This window comes from Tympanuchus pallidicinctus, unplaced genomic scaffold, assembly GCF_026119805.1.
Source record: "Tympanuchus pallidicinctus isolate F22 unplaced genomic scaffold, pur_lepc_1.0 scaffold15, whole genome shotgun sequence".
NCBI classification, from domain to species: Eukaryota; Metazoa; Chordata; class Aves; order Galliformes; family Phasianidae; genus Tympanuchus; species Tympanuchus pallidicinctus.
Window position 1 is genome coordinate 30,137,532 of NW_026294669.1, and position 21,940 is coordinate 30,159,471.

General features: G+C 37.8%; 1 protein-coding gene across 12 annotated transcripts in view; it reads right to left on the reverse strand.

Moving 5' to 3' along the window:
• The window catches only part of GULP1 (GULP PTB domain containing engulfment adaptor 1), a 277,838-nt gene that overhangs the window by 172,031 nt on the left and 83,867 nt on the right, over positions 1-21,940 (reverse strand). The gene's annotated exons all lie outside the window — the stretch shown is intronic.

Here is a 21,940-nt window from a genome sequence, read left to right on the forward strand (position 1 = left end):
TAACATACCAGATGCCCTTTCTCCTCTGGGACTTGTAAAGTAAATAATGAAGAACTAATTCACCATCCTCATAAAAGTGGGAGACATCCATTTCTTTATCATCTTTTCAGCAGACTTTTCTCCCCGCATTTCACACAAACACGAAGAGAAAACTATTAACACGTTATAGCAGGCATCCAGCACAGTGTGATACTCAGAATACGAGCATTCAATGTAAAAGAAGTACTGCAGCAGAAACCTGAAAACAAAATCTATAAATTCAAGACTTCCATTTTCAAGATAAGGGTCCTTCAGAAAGTGGTACTGAGGCAGGAAAAAAGAAAGAGGGGAAACTTATGAAGTCAGCTATTGCTTTGATCACTTCCCTCCTACTGCAGAGCCAGCTGACAAGGAAGTAACACCACAAGCTCTAACTGTCCTAGAAGCCAAGCTGCTCTTCCACTTAGCACAGCGAAAGGTTAAAGAGAAGATCAGGGAGCAGTTCTCCTTTAGATCTTTCAGTATTAACACCATGTGCAATTTAATAAGTGCGTTACTTTCTTAAACATTCATTAACATCAAATACATTATGCAGATTAAAAATATTTACATTTGGTTACATTACAAACGTCTCCTCCCTACAACTAGTACGAGCTGTTTCTTGAATTCGGTGTTCGCTATGGATAATAAGCTAATTCAAAGAGAACAGCTTAAGTTGAGTGTGCCACCAGACTCAACTTTGTCAGTACTTCTGAATTACTGAGGTCAGCGCTAACAAGAAGTTTCACTAGAACCACACTAAGTTTCTTTTGGATACTCAAAGAAGTTTAAAGTTGATGACATCTAATGCTCTGTATAAACATACAGCAAATCAGTGCAATTTTATTCCCAAATTATTTTTTTCATTGCAGTCTGCCATTCTTCCAAACACATTCCCCACAACACTGATGAAAGGCTGTTTCTAAATTGATGCTTATTCTGATCTCACTTGCAGCAATCTATAGTCAGAAATAACTTCTATGATGTCAACAGATCTTATCACACAATTTAACACATTTTTTTCACTTGAAGAATATTAAAGGTTGTCCTTCCCTCATTTATGTTTGCTATTAAGAAAGTGAGCTGTTGAACAGCGATATACAAGACAAATACCTCAGATCAAATTCTAATTTAATATCAGCAGAGGACCAGATGCGCTTGTTCCACGTGCTAAGATTTGCTAGATAGTGCAGCTGTGGAGAATTACCAGGGTCTCTTTCATCATACTAGAATCAACAGAACTTTTATAATTGACAGCAACTGAGAGAATAATTCCACCCTGTGACTGCCAGATGGACTTTCTTACACAGCAAATTTCACAAACAGACCCCTTGTGAGCAATAACTCCTTCTGCACAGAGCTGAAAAGAAAATTTTTTTATGCATTTAACTCAGGCAAGACTTAGAATCATAGAACGCTTTCGTCCAATTTCATGGTGAAAGCATTATAAATGCTTTAGAAATTGCAAGTTGATTGGAGACACTATGAAAAAGAATAGCTATTAATAAGGCCATCTCAGGTGTTTTTTTTGTTTTTTTTTTGTTGGTTTGCCATTCATACGATGCACTGCAGTAATTCAAAAATCAGATTAGGTTTTGGCAACTCATTTCAATGTTAGTTCATACAAATTCTATCCTGGTGTTTTTCCTCAGAATATTAAGGGTAAAAAATTCACCCTCAGGAAAAGTCATCTTTTCCAAGTCAAAAATATCTTTAAATAAATTTGAAAAAAGACTACGTTTTAGGTGCAGTTTTCAATACTAAACATAGAATTCCACTCTTCCAGTAGGGAGCAGTGTAGGATATTTTAACAATAAAAGAAGAACACAACTGTTTTCTTCTGTCATCCTATTTCAACCTTTAAAACAAAAAAATCAGTCTTTCAGAGTGACACATTTCTTTATGACCATAAAGAACCTTGAACATGAAAAAACTCTTTTATATAAATTTAGATGCAGTTATATGAAAAAAAGAACTTGCCAAAGAAAATGAAAAAAAGCAAGGCAAAGTATGGGATACCTGCTGCCAAGGTTTGACAAATTGCCTTCCTTACAGCACAAGTCATAGGGATGTTGATTTACCGACAACAAGAAGGCAAATGCACACACATTCTGATAGCAGCAGAATGACAGTACACAATAAAAAACAGGATGACGGAGCAGAGGGACCAGTTCTGAATCTACCCAGAAAACGTACAATCATATGTCTAAGCTGTTAATCATGTCTGAAGACAGGAAGATTGTTTATTCGGCCTTGAATACGCATGCCTTTACTGTCAAACAGAAGCACACAGCATAGGCACAACTCTATTCTGACTTCCTTCTTTTCCCATTCCCTACAATCAAACCCACCACTTGTAACAGCTTCTTTGGTTCTCTACAAAGTACAGAGTTTTTTCTAGAGTACAGAAATGTTTGGATTTCAGCCTTCAGGGGAGCTGCGCTTCTCTAAAACATACTGAGGCTTGTTCTTCCGTCATTCATGTTTGCTGCTTATAAAGTAAGCTATTGAGCAGCCATATATCACCTTAGCTCAACACCTTATAAACAAACATCTGCCTCAGGCTCGACTAATGCTCAGATGAGAGCAGAAATCAAACTGACTGCAGGAGAGCATGGAGGAATGCGCCCTAGACATCAGTACATTCACTGAATCACCCCAACTTGATGCATAACGTTAGGCACAAATGTTGGTGACTACAACAGAGGAAAAATAATTTTGTCATTTGTCAGAGGGAGTAAGGGAGTGCTCTAGTATCATTTGCAAAAAAGAAATGAGTGCATGTTAAATAAGTGCTTTTTAATGGAAATCAAGTATGACCAGGTATTGCATCCATCACAAGAGTTAAGCCAAAAACAAGTGAGAAAATACAGGTGAAAATACTTTTGGCAAGTAAAATATAAAGAAATCTAAAAATATTTGATAAGCTATTGAACCTTTAATGAAGACAGCATTAAAGAAATGGCCATAAAAGGATCAGATAAACCTTAACTAAAAAATCTTCCAGGTGCAGCGATGTAAAACATGCTGTGCTTCATTTAAAGCCATCTTTCTGGTTGCTTAAACCAACAAGTTACATTTGTTTAATTTTCTTTTGTTTGCTGGAAGTGCAACAACTATGAATCTCCTACTAAATAACGTTTAGATAACTAACAAACAAATAACTGAACTTCATCAGTACAGTTTCCCATGTCCTTGAACAGCTCAGCTGAGGGACCTACAGAACACAGACACTTGTGTATGATCCTACAGAATGCCTCAGCAAGCACAGATGTGGTTCTCAGCAGGAACCAGAGTGGCTGGAGATAGAAACACGTAGAGATACGCCAGTAAAGGTGGCAGAGGAACTGAGGACATAGAGCAGCCCTACTCTTAACTTCACCCAACTATAACCTACAGTTGGATGTGATGAGACATCACATAGCCATTCACTAAGAAGAATCTTTTAACTTGGTCCAAGCTAGGTAAATCTAGCTTGGTATAATTTTAAAGGCAAAATAATATGAATAATTACACAAGGTCACACTCCTCAAGTGCCACTGCATTTTAATCCATAGCCAGATGGGAAAAACTATCAAGCACATGGAATGCAGTAGGAGCATACATTTATATTAACCAGCTTGCTTGTAAGCAGAAATTCAGAAGAATATACAGGAAAAAATTTCTAAGAGATCAAAACAGACCTTCTCCACAGAATCATTGATAATGTGCTGGTAAAGCTACCAATGAGGACAGATTGAAAAAAAAAAAAAAAAAAAATCAGATTGCAACTCTGTACCAGAGATATTCTCTGCATACAAACATCTAATCTCAAAGGTAAAACAATATAAAGAAGCACAGCAAGCACCCCCACATGGAAGATAAAAGCAGGATGGAGTAAAGAAAGAAAGCAGAGAAGCTAAAAAGCTTATCTTGTCAGGACTGTTACTACAGAAAATAACAAACAAACAAGAAAAACATTTGGTATTTTTCAGTCCATCAATCTCTACATAGCATTTCAGAAGGGCATCTCAAAACGTACCATGCCCTGCAGAGCTGTCAGGCTGAATCTGAAGATTATCACAGGGGGGGGGGGGGGGCTGTACACTGCAATCCCACAGCACACACCGTTATCAGCCACCCAGCAGCTACCTGGCTCTTAGCTACAGGCAAACTGAGAATAAACACAGCTACAGGCAGTCTTGCTGCCTCCTCAAACAACTGGAAAAGGAAAAAGCAGCTCTGTGGCACTTCCTTGCATACCTGTGAGCTGGAAAAACTCAATGCTGCCCTATGAGAGCATTTAGTACCCAGCGTGGGGACACAGGCATGGTCATAGGAACATGCCTGATTGGTACTCCAGGTTTGAGAAAAAAAAAAGTGTAAGCTCAAGTAATTTTTAGAAAATGTTCATGAAGCTGTTGATGTATGAGAAAAGTGCTGAAAGAGGAAGATTTTAAGCATGCAGAAATTATTTCCTTGAAGGCCTGTTTTACTTTTCATCATATGTGTACTTCCAACAGCTGCTGATACATAAACAAAATGAAATATACAAATCAGAGAGAATATTTGGCATGAAAGGAAAAAGTTCAGGGAAGAAAATGAAGGGGAAGAAAGGAGCATGACCAAATCCAACTCTAGAGAAAAATAATCTGTCACATATTCCCCAGCTGTGACTAGAACACATATTTTCTTGACAGCATTCCTTCTTTGTACATTCTACATCCGCTACGTGTAAGAATCCTTTGCTTAGAGAGTGGATAAAATGGAGAAGTTGAAAATTAAAAATTTTACATATTATAATAATATAACAAAAAGTTCCAACACTTAACTGTGACTTGACTACAAATGATCAAGACAGCTCTGGCTGTAGATACTTAACATCCTCACCACCTGCTACAGTCCTCTAACATTACACTCCTATTAGGTCCTGAGCCCTGAGAACTACAAAAAATGTCAACTCTGCATCACAGAATCATTTGAGCTGGAAAAGACTGATAAAGGCCATCTAGCCCAACTTCCCTGCAATGAACCGGGACACCTGCAGGTAGATCAGGTGCTCATAGCCCTGTCCAGCCTGACTTAGAATGTCTCCAGGGATAAGGCATCTACTACATCTCTGGGCAACCTGATCATGTGCTCTACTACTCTTATTGTGAATACCTTTTTCCTTCTATTCAGTCTATTTCTTCCCTCTTTTAAAAACATTTCCCCTTTCCCTGCAACAACAAGCTGTGTAAAGAGCCTGTCCACTTCTTTTTTTACAGGCCTCCTTTAGATATTGAAAGGCTTCTCTCAGGTCTCCCTGGAGCCTTTTTTCTTTTTCCCCCCCTCCAGGCTCTCTTAGACTTTCTTCAGAGAAAAGGTATTTCATTCCCTGAATCTTTTTTGGGACCTTCCTCTGGACATGCTCCATCAAACTGATGCCTCTCCTCTACTGAGAACTCTACATGCGGACACAATTTTCCAAATGAAATCTCACCAGCACAGAGCAAAGGGGCAGGAACCCCCACCTTGACCTGCCAGCCACACTTCTTTCGATGCAGCCCAGCATACAGTTGGCTTTCTGGACTGCGAGGGCACAATGCTGGCTGATGTCCAGCTTCCCATCCACCAGTACTCCTCTAGTTTTTTTTTTTTTGTTTGTTTGTTTGTTTATATTGTTTTTTGAAGGGCCATGCTCCATCCTTACATCCCCCCCAGCTTGTACTGATAGCACGGTTGGCCACAACCCAGGTGCAAGACCTTGCACTTGGATTTATTGAACCTCATGAGGTTCTTCTGGGCCCAGTGCTCAGCCTGCTTATGCTTCTTCGAATGGCATCTCATCCCTTGAGGATGTTGTCTGCACCACACAGCTTGGTGTCATCCACAAATGTGCTGAGAATGCACTCAATCCCCCTGTTAATATCACTGATGAAGATATTGAAGAGCATCAGTGTCCGTACTGACCTGTGAGGGACACCACTCGTCACTGATCTTCATCCACACACTGAGTCATTGATCTCTTACCCTCTGGGTACAATCTTGCAACCAGATCCTCATCCATCCAATGGTCTGCCTATCAAATGCATATCTTTCTAATCTGGAAAGAAGCATGTTATAGGGAACCACGTCTAAGTAGTTACTGAAGTCCAGACAGATCACATCAGTGGCTCCTCCCTTGTCTACTGATGCAGCTAGGCCATAATATAAGGCTGGGAGGTTGGTGAGACATGACTTTCCCTTAGTGAATCCATGCTGGTTGTCTTGTATCGCAGTATCTTTTGATTCCTGTAAGAGTTATCACTAGCAAACAGACATCCAGTGAAGGTGATTATTCAAGCAGATTACAAGTGTTCATGTGAATGCACAGGGAAGGGCACTTATACACTCACAGGAATTATTACATGAGTTAACCACGTATTCAAGCAGGGAAAACAGGACTAATTACAAAACTTAGCATTTTCTTTCAGAACCTGAAGCCTCTGATACTCAGTCAAAAAAAAAAAAAACAAAATAGTGCTAGAGAATACCTCAATTTAGAAGATTTGTATTCTTGAGTGGATTGTTGCCAGGGCAGAAGTATTACCATCATCTCTTTCTGTTTCTAGAAAAATCTACCTTGACTAAAGGAATCCACCTACAATAACTCATATTCACTATTTCAAGCTTCAAATGTTCAGCTTCAGAAGAATGCAATAAAAAAAGCAGACAGATTTTCAGCTTTACAAGCCCATAATTAGACAGTAAAGTTAGTTCTGCACCACAGGAATTGGATTTGACTCAACTGTCCTTTTTTTTTTTTTAATGGAAGTAATAAAGTCAGACTCAGCACTCAATATTCACTGTTGTTGTTTCACCACATCCTAGATATTTTCAAGTAACTTAATATATGCATATCCAACCTTTTGGCTTCCCAGGGTTGCACTGAGTGAAAGGGAATTGTCTTGGGTCACATATAAAACACATAACATAGTTCATGTATGTAAGTAACATAATTTCTATTTTCATATACATTTTTTACTAAAGCAGGAAATAAAGGAGGCAAAAATCCCTAAAATTAGTTTGACCTTGTTTTTTTTTGAACATGCTTTTTAACATGAGCATGTTCACTTACCTTAAAATATTTTATGAAATAACACAAGCCCAAGGTTAACAGTTAAATATGAAAACTTACACATCTGCCTAACAAAAAAAACAAACGTGTCTTCACAGGCACTTACATTTGCAGGTATTCTTATATTATTACTGTCAGCAACCATTTTGTTTTACATGCCTAGGGGTACAGGCACATGCAAAGTGTAAGACGGGTGAGTTATCATTTGACTGTATGTGGTGGACATGGAAAATGGATTTACACTGCACTGTGCTCTGCCCTCTGCAGCATTCCATCATCACCTACTCAGTCCATGTTCAATTCATGTGCAACTGACTCATAAAAAGTTTTGCTGAAAAAAAATAATCACAAAATAATGTTAAACTTGTACGTTCTTGTGTGGCCAACAATTACCAGCTGTCTGTGACCCCACACAGCTCGTGAATTCGGCAAATATGCCTTAATGTAACAAAGCTGACTCCTCCTTTTTCATTTTTTCATAAAGGAGATAACAGTAAAGTGATTTAATCGAATCAACAGTAAAACACTACTTCAGCAGTTTCTATATTCCACTCAGGTGTACTGACGCAGTACAAACAGACCTACATTTACAGTTTCCTTTGCAAAGGTGTCACATGAACTGCTACAACCCTAAGACTACTTTTCCTTTAATCCCAACTTACTCCCTGCAAATGCTGGGCAGCAACACAGGCCACTCTAGAGGGAACTACACTGCAGCATGAAGATATGTTTTCTCTGTTACTACTCACATAACACTGCTACCCTACCCAAATTCTGATTACAGTTCATTTCCTCACTGTCATAAAGTTAATAGAGGAGGTACACCCTGCAACACATCCCACCCCCAAAAAATACCCTTACTAAACCCAAAACCCACAGAAGCTCACAATCTAGCACAGAGCTGCCATTAAAGCAACAGCACCATGAAGATACCAAACACTGGTGTTCTCACAGCCACTTCCCCACGAGTTATCAACATAACACCCAAGTACAACATGCAAAATTGCTGCCCTAGTTTTTGGCTCTGCTTAGCCTTAAGTATCAATCTGACTGTTTTCATAACATCACTGTTCCTCAAACTGTACCATGTTCTGGTCTGCTGTTTTCGCATTCCAGAAGCAATCTAACTTCTTTTTCCCCCCACAAAATAAAGCAAGTTAAAGCTTGAACCTCCAATACTCATGCTCCATCTGTCCTGCTGATTCTGTTACTGTTGCAAATGGTCAGGCTAATAAAACCTCCCTAGAAATAATGAAAGTTGACCTGAGCTGACAAAAATCACTGATAAAGAAACGAGACACGTTTTGAGGTATTTGATAACTAAACAAATCCTAGTTTTCAGACTGGCAGCAATTATCTGCTTTATAAATAAGACCAAGCTAAAATTTTGAATACTTTGACTAACTCACTACTTTGTTAAAGTAAGGCTGCTGAACTAAGGGAGCACCTCTGAGCTACATGAACAAAGAGGTCACAAAGTCATTCACAGAGCAGTTGTTCCTTCAGAGATATTTCTCAGATGATTTCAGTGTTAGGAATGTATTTGGAGAAAAACAGGCTTCACATTCTTTCCCTTCAAAACAACTTGTATGAGGAAAAAATAGGAGTTTTCATGTGCCTTTCCAAGGTGAGATTGTGCAATTCTGAGTGCTCAGCTGGCAATGATTTCTTCGGTCTGGATCCAAGAGACAAAATCACTAGAGCTGTTGCTCAACATAAATCAACTATAAAAAATGTGGAAGAAATTGTAATTGATTTTTATATACAAATGTCTAAAACATTAATAAGACAAATATAAGTATTGAAGTTACTCTGCAGTATTGAAAAATATTCAAATCTTACAAAAAGCAGAACTCCATACACATTTTCCATGTTGCGAACCAAGTTTACTTTTCTCTAAACTCATTTCTGCCTCTTTTGTCCTTCACTAAAATGCTAATGCTGAAGTTGCAGTATCACACTCTCGCCATGGCAACATGCAGCGACAATATAAACACAGAAACAGGAATTCCTTGTGGGATAAAACAAAAAAGTTACAGTCAGGAACATTACTCTCATTCAAACACGGTCTCAGTAATAGGAACAAGGAACTATTGTCCAGTACTCTCAGTTTATTGAAGTTGTTTTCCAGCTTTCTCTGAAATATGAAGATGCCAATTTTAAGGACATGGCAGCTTCTCCAATTTAGGAGTTGTGATGCTGCGAGTCTTACAGGATCACTGATTACAGTGAATTACTCTTATTTCAATTCTTGTTTCACTCTAACACTTGGCTGTCAAACGGAGAACAAGCACTACACCAGAAAGTAACTACTCTGGAAAAAGGATAATGAACACATGGAGCTGTGCTTTCATTTTAGCATTCTGGAAGCTTAAAAGAATTATTTCATGCGACAAAAATTTTGAACATAATCTGAACATCTGTTTAACTTCTGTTACCACAGATTATCTGCTCTTTATGTTCTAGTATTATAAATCTAATTTGTGTAACAAGTAGTCCATGCAGGAGGTAATGGACACAACAGAGGTGCACGTAACAAGGTATACTGAAGGACAGTAGCATAAAGTGAGAATTAGCTTTGGCCAGGTTTTGCCATTATTGCTTTGTTTTTATTTTCTACACAGTAGTTCCGACAGCAAATTCTGCAAACCACCATATTTGAAAGAAGAATGCGCCAAACACTTTCTGAGAACAACTTTGATGGGGAGCAAAGCTGAGTCAGTAGTAAGGTGTAATTCATAGTCGCATGAATAATCCACACACATGTGCTTAAATAAATGCATACAAATTAAATTGACATGCAGTACTTTAACAAAAGAGAGGCCAGGGAAAAAAAAAACAAAAACATTTTCCACTCCTCTTTTCCTAACGTACACTTCTTGAGTTACATCTACTATGTTAAAAGTTAATCTTATTCAAATGATGTCTGTAGCATCTTCCTGAGTTACTACAGTCACAGAACACCCTCCAGTTTCAGAGGATAATTCACTGGGGTAGCCATGTTGAAATCAGGTGAGCTGCACATATGTGGGAGTTAAAGAGGGAGAAACTCCTCGAGCAGAGGAAAGCAAAGGTGACAAAGCAGAGTAATAAATTTGACCCCCCAAACTGCATTAAATTTGAAGCTTGAGGAAAACAAATCCTTAAATGAAGCGGGTATCTTGTTGAAAAAGAAAAGCAACAGTGAAGATAGCACTGATTTTCTTTTATTCCTTTAACTGCACTGCGTTTTTCATTTTTTCCTGCTTGTACCCAAAATGCTTTCTTCTTGGAGCCGATTGTTCTTTTTCTATACACCTGTTTCTTAGAAAAGAATCTTTTCTTTGCATGATCTTATATTAAAGCTAGCTAGGAAACCTATGTACAGTTGATCACTATTACTCGACACTTGGCCTTTAGTAGCTTCAAGAGTATCAGTAACTAATAGTTTTTCAAATAAAAAAAGAGAATAGCTGGGATTGGGGCTATTTATTTCAAAATACAGCATTCCCTTTTAAATCCCCCATTTCCACAGCCATTTGAAACAGATTTGCAAGCCATTGTCTAAACACAAAATATTTTTCTTCTCTACAATATAGATAACAGGGAAAGGATTTTTAATTAGAAAATTATTTTAGTAACCACAAAAACGTTTAATAATGACTGATTCAATCTGCCAGCATGAGGTATGAAATTAATCCACTGTCTTCTTGACCTTGATGTCTGCTAACTTGAAGATTAATCAGTAGATGAGCCGAACATCTCAAATGAACTACTCAAAGAAAGCATAACTGAGCCGGAAAGTACCTTATAAATTATTTTACAATGGCAATCAATCCAACACTATAATCTTGGCTGTCATTTTTTTTTTTCATAAAAAATATTATGCTTTTCAATAAAAGACCTGTCTTCTGGTGACAAAGTTATAAAATTAATCTATTCTGAATCATTATAGCTGAGTCCAACAGAAGAAAACGATGTGTCTTAAAATACTTTGTTTAAGGGTTTAGAGTCTTTAAAATAGCCACAAACATTTTTTATAAGAGTACACTGAGAATGCTTCTAGTCTTGAGATCAAGGAACTGATGCACAATTCAGAATTTGAGATCTGATTTAAGAACAGAGATTTGACACAAATTTACAGAGCACATCTAGTATTAACTCAGTCCTTCCTTTCTTCCCCCCCCCCCCCCCCCCCCCCATTCACATCTGCATTATTACCTAATTATTCCGAGAACTAAGCTCATTAGCTCCAAGGTGCTCTGATGCTTTCTTACTCTGAACTTTGATCTGACTGATCAGGGTAGCACCTAGAGGCTCTACCTCACTATTCTAGAGGCTGCACAAACAATGCAAAAATAGCTCCTCTTAGCTTCAAAGAATTTAAGATCCAGTAATAAATGACAATAACTTCTTGGAAATGCACAGTACAATTTCTGTTAGTACCTCTGAGCGCTACTGAGAAAAATCAGTATAAAACATTGAACCACATTCTTCCTCAAGCACACCATTCTAATAACAAATACAAGTGAAAAGCTTTAACTAGTACAGAACGAACAGAATACTCTCAAATTTTGAGAACAGAAAGCATACGATTGAGTCTCAAGCTTTTCCACCTCCCTGTCCTAGTTACCCAAAGGAGGGGACTGTAAGCCCCTGAAATACATGGGGAAGGAGCAAGGAGGATTTACTTGACCACTAATCAAAGCAACAGTGCTCATACTATGTCAGTCAGACATCAGTTAATAAAAACAAAACCAAACAGACCAAGTCAAAATTCCCATAACTCTACCTGGCCTCCAATTTCTTAGAACTGCTTGGAACATTCAGTATGCACATGCAGTTTTGGCACATGCTTTTCCATTCTGAGTACGGTTTGCAGTTCCTCAAAGCCTCATATACCACACATTGGATAGCGCCTCTGAATTTTGACTTAACCCTCACCTTTTTTACTTCAGCAGATTTTCAGCAATAATCCTGTATTCTGCAAGAGACAAGACTTCCATCCCACCTAATTTCAGCTGAATGCTCCAGTTAATGTGATTTGCTAAGTACCTTCTCTCTGTAGGATATCCCATTTCAAAAACATACAAGCATTACCGCAACAATAAGAAGTAAGCCTTAAGGGCACTTTTAGCTCATGACAGAAATTATTGTTTATTATTATTCTTGGCTCTACACATATCAAGATTTGATGTCTGTCTTCATTTCCCCATTTTTCCTCTTCTAAGAGAGATTACCGGAAAAAATAAAAACAACTTGTAAAGCTACAGGAACTGTCTAGAATTTGTTTCCCTTAAAGATCCAGGGAAAAAAAAACAACTAAGTGTTGCCTATTAAAAAGTATGCAGCAGAAAAAAAAAAAGAAGGCTTACACCACTGTAGCCCAACACCCACTCCCTCTTAGAGACCAATAATTTCTAGTAAAAATGTAAAATCTTTAGAAACTAGTTCATGCAAATGTGATTCTTGGCAATGACCTGTTCCTCTGGCACAATGCAGCTAACTTTCTCAGGTTCCAAGTTCAGCTTGCTTTTTAATACAAGGCAAGATGGCTTTACTCTTCCTGAACACAGAGACATTTCTGAGGCAAACACTCCATACACAGTTCAGAATCCACTATTGACCGCTTACATTATTAATCTGGTAGAGTTCATAAAGTCACAGACTGAAGCTAGCAACTTGTTCAGTGTTTTCTTGATGATGAACCGAGAAGATCGGCATGTCATAAGGTCTTTTGTTTTCAAAGTGGTGAATAAATTTTACGTGCTGCTTTGCCTGGCTTTTGGACACATCTCTATAGTCTTATTTTAGATTTAAATATATGGTTTTTACTGACTATGCCTTTACAGACATTCCTGTACAGAAAGCTGTGCCAATTTCATGTTTTCCATGATCCACTTCTATTTCTATGATTTATATTTTCCAGTTTATTTTGGGAGAACTTCCTGATGCTTTTCTAGTGAGGAGTAGATGTAAGAAAAAACATCTCCACAAATACATGAAAAGGGTGAGAAAACAGAAATACACAGCTATGTTGAAAAACAGGAGATTAAAAGAGAAGGAGTTAATACACTCGCAGGCCTGATTTTAATTTAAAGCAAGAACAAACCATAAGCAGTTAAAGGCCACCTAGCCCAAAGGTACAATAATCCAGATGTCTGAACTCTACAGCCTATTAGTTCAAGTGTCAGACTGCAATTCACTTGATGGTCCAGAGGCTAGAAAGTCTGCTTAAGCAAACCTCACATTCTCAGAGCTGATAGCTCACATGGGGATATAACTGTGCAGAAAGAATCCCTGGAGGTCATGCTAAGAAGGCTAATTGGTAGTTCCAAGCAAACTTAAAGAGAGACAAAGGAATATAGCAGCAGAGAAAGAAAAAAAAAAAATGATACAGAGAGACTCGTACATACTTTGCTGACTGTTAGGCCTTTGAAAGTTCTGTCCTTTTCCCTTGAGTACTGCTCTATCTTTTGTTAATTTTAATATGTTAATTATATTTGGGCAAACCTGAGTGTTGTTCAGCTGCCTTGGACAGACATTCGAGTCACTTCTGTGTCTGTTATCTCTGTGACACCTGCTCTTTTCTGTGCTGACAAACTGAAGGAACTGAGCATTCTAAGTATATTTTTGTAGTCAAGATCTATAATTAACACTTTTTTTCTAAAGAGTAAGAGAACATTTTGAAGAGGAGCTGTTACAAAGTTTTATTGATTTTGAGCCTTTGTCTCAGTCTAATTGCTCAGCTTTGAGACAGCTGATGGGGAGGGTAGTGATACACTCATGTTTAAAGCATATTTTCTAACTTCTGTTTAAAGTTCTCTTTCGAAACAGGCATTAGATGCTGTATTCAATAGTAGATGCCATATTTTGACGAACTGCTGTTGAAAGAGGGTTGCTATTACTACCGTAAAAGAACTTACACATGCCTTCTGTGTATATTATGTGTAGAAATATAGTCTTGTACTACCAGAACTTGTTAGATTAACATCTCAATGAAGAGCTGTCCTACATTCCAAACTCTTCTACACCAAAAATGATAGAATAATTATTGCAATGATTATTATTATTATTTACGCAACAAAATCTCAAGAATGTTGGTTTTGCATTTTGATCAAGGCAATCCCAGGTATGAGTACAATCTAGGAGAAGAACTCATTGAAAGCACCCCCTCTGTAGAGAAGAACTTGGAGGTTCTGCTGGATGAAAAGCATGAGCAAGCAATATGCTCTTTAAAACCAGAAAGCCAACAGCATTCTGGGCTGCATCAGAAGAGGTGTGGTCAGCAAGGAGAGGGAGATGATTGTCCCTCCTTGACTCTGCTCTTGTGAGGGCCCATCCAGAGTACTGTGTCCTGTATTGAGCCCTCCAGTACAGGAAGGATGCAGAGTTGTTGGAGAGGGTCCAGAGTGGACCACAAAGATGATCACAAGTCTGGAGCATCTATTCTATGTAGAAAGATTGAGGCAATCGGGCTTGTTCAGCTTGGAGAAGAAAAGACTCTGAGGCGATCTCATGGCCTTCCAATACTTGCAAGGAGTTTACAAGCAGAAGGGAGGCACACTTTTTACATAGTCTGATAGTGATATGATAAGGGGGAATGGCTGTAAATAAAAACAGTGGAGATTTAAGTTATATCTCAGGAAGAATTTTTTTTTACTCACAGGATGGTGAGGAGATGGAACACATTTCCTTGCCGCAGCTCTGGAGATGGGGTCCTGGGAAGCCTGATCTAGTGGTTGGCAATCCTAACCACAGCAGCAGGGCTGGATCTAGATTATCTTTAAGATCCCCTCCAGACTAAACCATTCTAGGATTGTATGATCTACATACCTAGAAAAGCAGTTCTCAGATACTACAGCATTGACAACCACTGTACTGTTAATCATACCATCACCACAAGTCTTCCTAACTGCAGACTGCACTAAATAAATCAATTCTATGTCACCTCCTGCTTCAAATTTTCCATCTTACTCAAAATAACATATATAGGAGATTAAACCAGTAAAAGGATATAAAAAGCCTCGAGACAGATAAAAGCTTCCCATATATTAACTGCCCTTTGTAATCATACAAACCCTGGGTGTTCCATGCTTCAGCAGCTCTGCACCTCAAGATGAAATAAAGCAATAATAAGCCATTATTTAAGAAAACAAAACATACATTGCATCTAGGCGTAACAAGACAGTTATGAAAATGAGTAAGAATACAGTGAGAAGCTAAGAAGGCAGTGCTTGTTCAACCTGAACTTGGCAGGGCTGGTATGCATGCACTCTTGTGTAAGATGAAGAGCCACAAGCTGCAGCAAAAGAAATTACAACTAGAAACAAATGAAACAAATTTGACAGTGACTACGATTAAGTAGTACGGGTTGCCCAGAGGTTGCACATCTCCAACCCTGCAGGAATTTAAAGCTCAGCTGTATAAAGCTCTGTAGTGCCCCACTGATTTTCTCCAGGCAGGAATCAAGTGAAAGATCTCCAGAGGTCCCTTCCAACCCAATTCATACATTTCAATGCCAAAGCAAATCCTAATACAAAAGTAACTGCAGCTAAAGGCGACTCTGGAATATTTAAAGAAAAAGGCATTCAATCTTTCTAAAATTGTGCTCCAGCATCCAAAATGCATTAAATCTCTTGCAGCTTCATATTTTTGATCCAGATTATAGTTTTTAACATATCTACAGTACCAAATAAGTGATCTTTGGACCTCCTACGAGAATGTATCTAAAGCTGTGACTTAATTTTTTTTTTCCCCAAAAATACTGTTTTTCTGACAAGACCATTGAAGCTTAGACTGCTTGCAAAGTCAGAGGAAAAGGACAGGACTGTAACTAAGCAACTAAAGTGCTAAAACAGCATAAGCATTAGGCAATATACGGCATATAAAGTAAATCTGCTCCCAACTCTCCAGAAAACAACTCCAAAACTGTGGTACGTTACTTTATTTTGGACTGCTTCACTACAGAAAATCATGAATACAATACATTAGTGAGAAAGGGTCTTAAAACACCTCTCAGTTCCTATGTTGGATATACTATTATTAGTTGCTATGATCTACTTTTTACTTTCTTGCCGTGAAACTATAGCTTCCATGTCTTATTTGCATCGGAAATCTGTTCCCTACTTGTAACTGTAGTCATACAATGCTTAGACAATTTAAGTGACGGAGAGATTATAAGCTGAACCTGATAAAAGATGAGAGCTCTGAAGAATAGACCTCACTCCTGCAATTAAAATCTACTGAATGTTTTATCCGAGAAAATAAATTACACATTACTTTAAGCAGCTGTACGAATTTCAGTTTTTCCTTGTTCCTGACAAGTCAGATGGAACTGCCCCACCGGGTCTGGCTGTAAGGTGGGTGCTGCACATAGGCTGCTTTCTGGGGTAGCAGCCCTGTTACTGTACAGTCTAGCCGTTAACATAACAGACCTGAAAAGTCACAACCAAAAAGTGTATAAGGCTCCTGTACTGACTTTAGTTCACTTTGGCAGAAAATCAGCTGAAGTATTTGTAAATCACAAGTTACGTAAAGCGCTTTTATGAATCCTGCCCCTGCTTTCTGTACAAATATATATTCATCTTCCTATTCATTTGTTACACCACAGCATTAGCACTATAATTTTACTGCAACATTAAAAACACTTCTCATCCTCTCAGCTCCAACAAGCGTTCACCAGCTTGGCAAATTTTAACTTCTTGGATCAAAATCTCCTTTAATCTCTCTCATCTATATGCTTTAATAGAGATACTTCATTTAAGCATGGCACTGGGAGCTTCAATAAAACCTAAACCTCTTTCTGAAAGCTACATGCAGAAACTGACCTTAAAAAAGAAAAAATGAAATTGCTCATAAACTTACAAACTTCAGTCCTCCCTAGAAGCAAGACACCTTCTAGAGAAGAGTGATCTGCAGAGTCTGAGGCTGTGTAGCTGGGTATTTCACATGTAACTAAAGGGGACAGACACCTGGAAAGAGGCCATAGACATGTCAAAATTGCAGAGCTGCTCTTCTAATTTTTTTTTTTTATAAATCCCTCAACCTGTACTTAGTTACACAAGATACTGGTATCCTAATTATAAAGGTCACATTTTTCAAAGCCCCCTGACAAGTAGAAGTGGATGCAAAACACAAACACCTAAGTGCAGACAAGCATAGACACCATAAGGCATATGGCCACTAACTCCTGCAGATGGCCTCGAGATGCTTACACGTGCTGGGCACTGAGAGCTACTCAAGCATTCACAGCATGCATTCTTCATCCAGCTTTGAACCTTTGTGCATTCATATGCAGATAGAGGTCTACAACTGTCTACAAATATCACTCAACTTCCATTACGGTACAGCAATACTGTACTGACAGGAAGTAAGGTCTGGTTCTGCACTCCGAAGACTAGACTGAGGTTCAGGAGATGCAGATGTAATACTTGTCCCTTTACAAACTGGCAGAGTAATCTCAGGCAAGGCATACCACAGAATTCCAAAAGCCCTCTACCATTCAGTGCTCGATACTTACAGGCAACTCCCCTTGTGAAGATACCTAGAAGAGATGAAGCTTTTTGCTGCTGGAAGTTTCACAGAATCACATACAACCCTCGCATACAACAACAGAATTACATACAACCCTCCTGCCTCACAGTCATCCCTTCTGTAGAGTATTTGTGGATATAGCATGTTTATCTCCTACCATTCTCTCAAGAGTGTAAACTCGTAAGTAAAATGGAACAGATTCCTTTTCCAAAGGCAGAGAAGTCTTCAGATGCTTTACTTACATGTTTATTCCAGCCATGGAATAATAAGCCCTAAGTTCAATGACTGCGACGTATCAGAAATAACTAAGTAATTCAAATTCACATTTATTTATAGAATAATCATTTGCTGTTTTCATATTTCATTTGAATATTTTCATAATACTCATTATTCTTGTGGTTAAACACATTTATTATGATTATATCCAAGGCATTTTGAGACTAGTGAAAGTTAATTTAAATTCACTTATTAATTATAACAAATTTAATGCAGGAAAAATAAATCACTTCCTATAATGCCCTCTTATATTTCATTAGTTTCTAATTTGCAACACTTTTCTGTTCTGTATGGAGTATTTTACTAGATCTAATTTCACCATATAAATTTAAGTTGTCTTTTTTGATATTCTTTCGTAATTATTTTTACTGACACAGCATCATTCTGCAATGTGCTTGCTGAGGGAAAAAGGAGAATTTGCTGGTACAGCTCCATCACTTGGTAGTAGGAGAGCAGTTTATGTCATGACAATATGCTTTTGATAACAGAGTACAAAATGATACAGATATTAAAGGCAGAACACCAAGAGCCCTGCCTGGTACTTTACTGCATAGCAGCACACTTTAAGAAAAATGTACTTTTCACATAGAATTCTTTGTCTGGAAAAATATTATCTGCTATTTCTGAATGATTAATGAAAAAGTTTGAGAAATTACTAACTAGGTATCACGTTCTGTTTGTTGTATTGTTCCTGTAAGAAGGAACAATAGCAGTAGGTACTGCCAGATAGGGTGTTTGCAACCAATGCACTATGGTACAGTTGCAGTATTGATCCAAAATACATATTCAGCAATTGAAAGATGATTTATGAAACTGCACACGTTTTGCTCGTAAAATCTCTTCAAATCTTTTAAGACTCAGACTTCAACTTCAGCTGGAATAATTTGTATATCTGGCATCAGACAAACCCCAGCTCAAATAACACTCCTTAAAGCTGATATAACAGAAAGAAGCAGGCACTCTTTATTACAGCACCGATGCACAGAGGGGCTCCACCTAAGGGGCACACACCAGAACAAAGGTACATTCCTTACATAAAGGGATGTCTACACGTTTGGAGAGAGGTCTGCAGTGGTCATGAGATCTCAAATCCACTTAGGTTTGGTTAATTAGCAACAGGGCTAACTTTTTCAGCAGGCTGGACAGATACACTAATTTTCCAGATGCTCCTACAAGGGAAGATTAGCCATACCAGTGTCACATCCATAACAACATGTCATGTTTTAAAATAAGCCATCAAGTAAGCACTAGGAGAACAGAAGCCTAGATACTAGGAAGCCATCTTATCTCTTGTTAAAATAAACTCCAAAGAATTTAACAGGCCATATTGCTACACAAAATAGCAGCTTTCCAGGTCTTGTAATGTCAAAGCTACTGGCTCTGTAGGCTGCTAGAAGCCAGCATAAACACTAGACTTGCAAAGCAGAAAGTCTAATCCACAAAATGGATATATGTGCATGTAGAAATTTGATGCAAACAAAAAAATAGCCAAGTGACCGTAAGGGGAACCTTAGAAGAATATATGTAATTTACTGCAGCGAGATTTAGTAAAATTCTTGTTGTTTAGAGCAGTGGCTTAGCAGAAACACATCCTTCAGGGCAGTATCAGTTATGTGAACTGTCAGTCCATATATATATATATATATATATTTTTTTTTTTTTAAGGTTGCATCAGGTTCACTTTGATCACACTTTATTATAGGCAAAAAAAAACTGGCCAAAAGAAAAGAGAATTAACAGGGCAGAAGAGCTCTTTTTTTCCCCTCCACAGTACAGAAAATAATGCAAACATCTGTTCTTATTTAGGAGCATTACAGAAAAAAAAATTGAGATTTCAGTTTGAGTTATAAAACTGCATGCCTTTGTAAAAATAACTTTTATTAGGTGAAAACTCCTGTGTTGTTGCACCTAAGCAAGACCTATGCTTCCATATTTTACAATGGGGCTGTTACTACCAAGATCATAAATGAATTTTTAGAAAGATAAAACAAAAAAGCTGTGTAAGCAGTACATTTTCAAAGCGTTATATTTATAAACAATAGGAGCTCACAAAGCAACGGATTGCGCAATTGTCACTTCAGTAGGCCCACATTACCCCTCCATACTAATACGTAAGCCATTCAAACACCCTTAATGAAATTAACACTCCAAATCCCTCATTAATTTCTACTGTATACAAATCACCCTGGAAAGCAGGGCATTTCTGTGTAACAAATGCCACGAGAAATGGGTATGCTCAGAAAAACAGCAAGATTCAGGACTCATTTCCTGTTTAAGGGCGTTTCTTACGAAACCTGTGCATCCTGGATTTTATTTGCAGAAGAAACAACCCTGGAAACTTCTCCAATTTGTACAGAAGAGAACAATTCTGTAGTATTGCAAGTGGTTTTTCACATTCAATTGCCTTGATTAGAATTGTTCTTCTTAAGTCAGCAGTTAACACATGGACAGCATTTTTATCAACGAGATTTCACTAATTCTTAGGAAAATGTCCAAGGAATCAAGTTAAGAAACAAAACCAGACCTTTGCTAGATTTTTCTTTCTTAGTATTGTTTTCTGATACTCTCAGAAGATTACTGTCAGCTTTTTGTATCTAATAAAGAACAGAAAACACGATTTTTCCTCCTATGTAATTTGTATTCAAGAACCTACGCAGCAGAACAAAGCTCTCTTGCCCACGGAAAAAAGAACACCTCCGGTATTGCTTTTCATCAACTAAATTTGATTTTCTGAACTTGTCATCATTATTATTCTTCACTCACATAATTACCTTTTGAAAGAAATCAGGTGGAAAAGCACTGTCATTTCTACCCAATAAATAAAAAAAGCTGTCTGGATTCAGTGTTATAGAATTGGACAGGAAAACAGCAACCAACATTTGTAAAAACAAAAAGAAAAACCTATCATGTGTCTCCATTTTGCTTTATAGATGCTGCCTGAGTTTTTAATCATTATTTCATGATCTAGTTTCACGGTATGCAATCAGGTGAACATACTAGTTAAAAAAAAAAATCGTTACAGAACTCAAATGATATATTAATATAACCATTGACTTCTCTTAAGCAAAAAGATATTGCAAAATTTGACAAAAAAAACACACCTGTGGTTGAGGATTGAGGTGTAAACCTCATTTAAAACAAACTGATCAAGGCACCTTTAAAAAAAAAATACCATGTAGTTCATTAGAGCTCTCCACAAGCATCCTAACAGAACTCAGAGGCAACAGCACCGGACTCCCCATGAGTTCCAAACATCGAACCCAGAAGACATCGGGGCCCTTATTAACCTAACAGTGGACTTCATTTGAAAGGCAATTTCCCATTCCTTTTCCTCTGCCAGGACAGTTATTGACACTACTTTCTATAGTTAGCATCACTCCATCACTATCATCTTTATTCTAAATTTTTCTTCTGCATACTTGTAATGACTCCTATTTATAACATATTCTATTAAGAATGGGAACAAGACGAGGAAGGTGAGAGAGAACTCTTCCTAATAAAAGAAGACCACAAATGAAGCAACTTCTCTTGTGCATTAGTAGAATTTGTAGTTTCAACTTGCTCTTAAAACAGATGGCCCGCTACCCCTGGCATGTATTCCTTGCTCTCAAGAAGTGGAACATAAAAGCCAAGCTATCTGGCAAGGCAATCCAGCTAAATGGTGATACATCTGGTAATGCACTCTTTGGTCAAAAACTCAGGTTGAGAGCACACTGAATAAAAACATGTTCACCTGGCAACTACCAGAATGAGATTCAGATTTCCACTATGGATGTTTGCTCACTGGGTGTTAATGGTACGCCAAAAAAAAAAAAAATTGCATAAACAACAGTGGGGAATACCAGTATAGGAAACTAGGTTCTGCTCTGTGAAGTTCTTCTCCATTTTATGTTAAAAAAAATTATTTTAAAACACCAAACAATTACAGGATAATTGATAATAGAGAACTTTATCCAGAAGAGATGATGGTGCAATCCTACTGCAATATATTCCCAGTAAAATGACAAATAATAACTTACTTTGCCCTTGTTATAAAGGATAGCATATATTCCC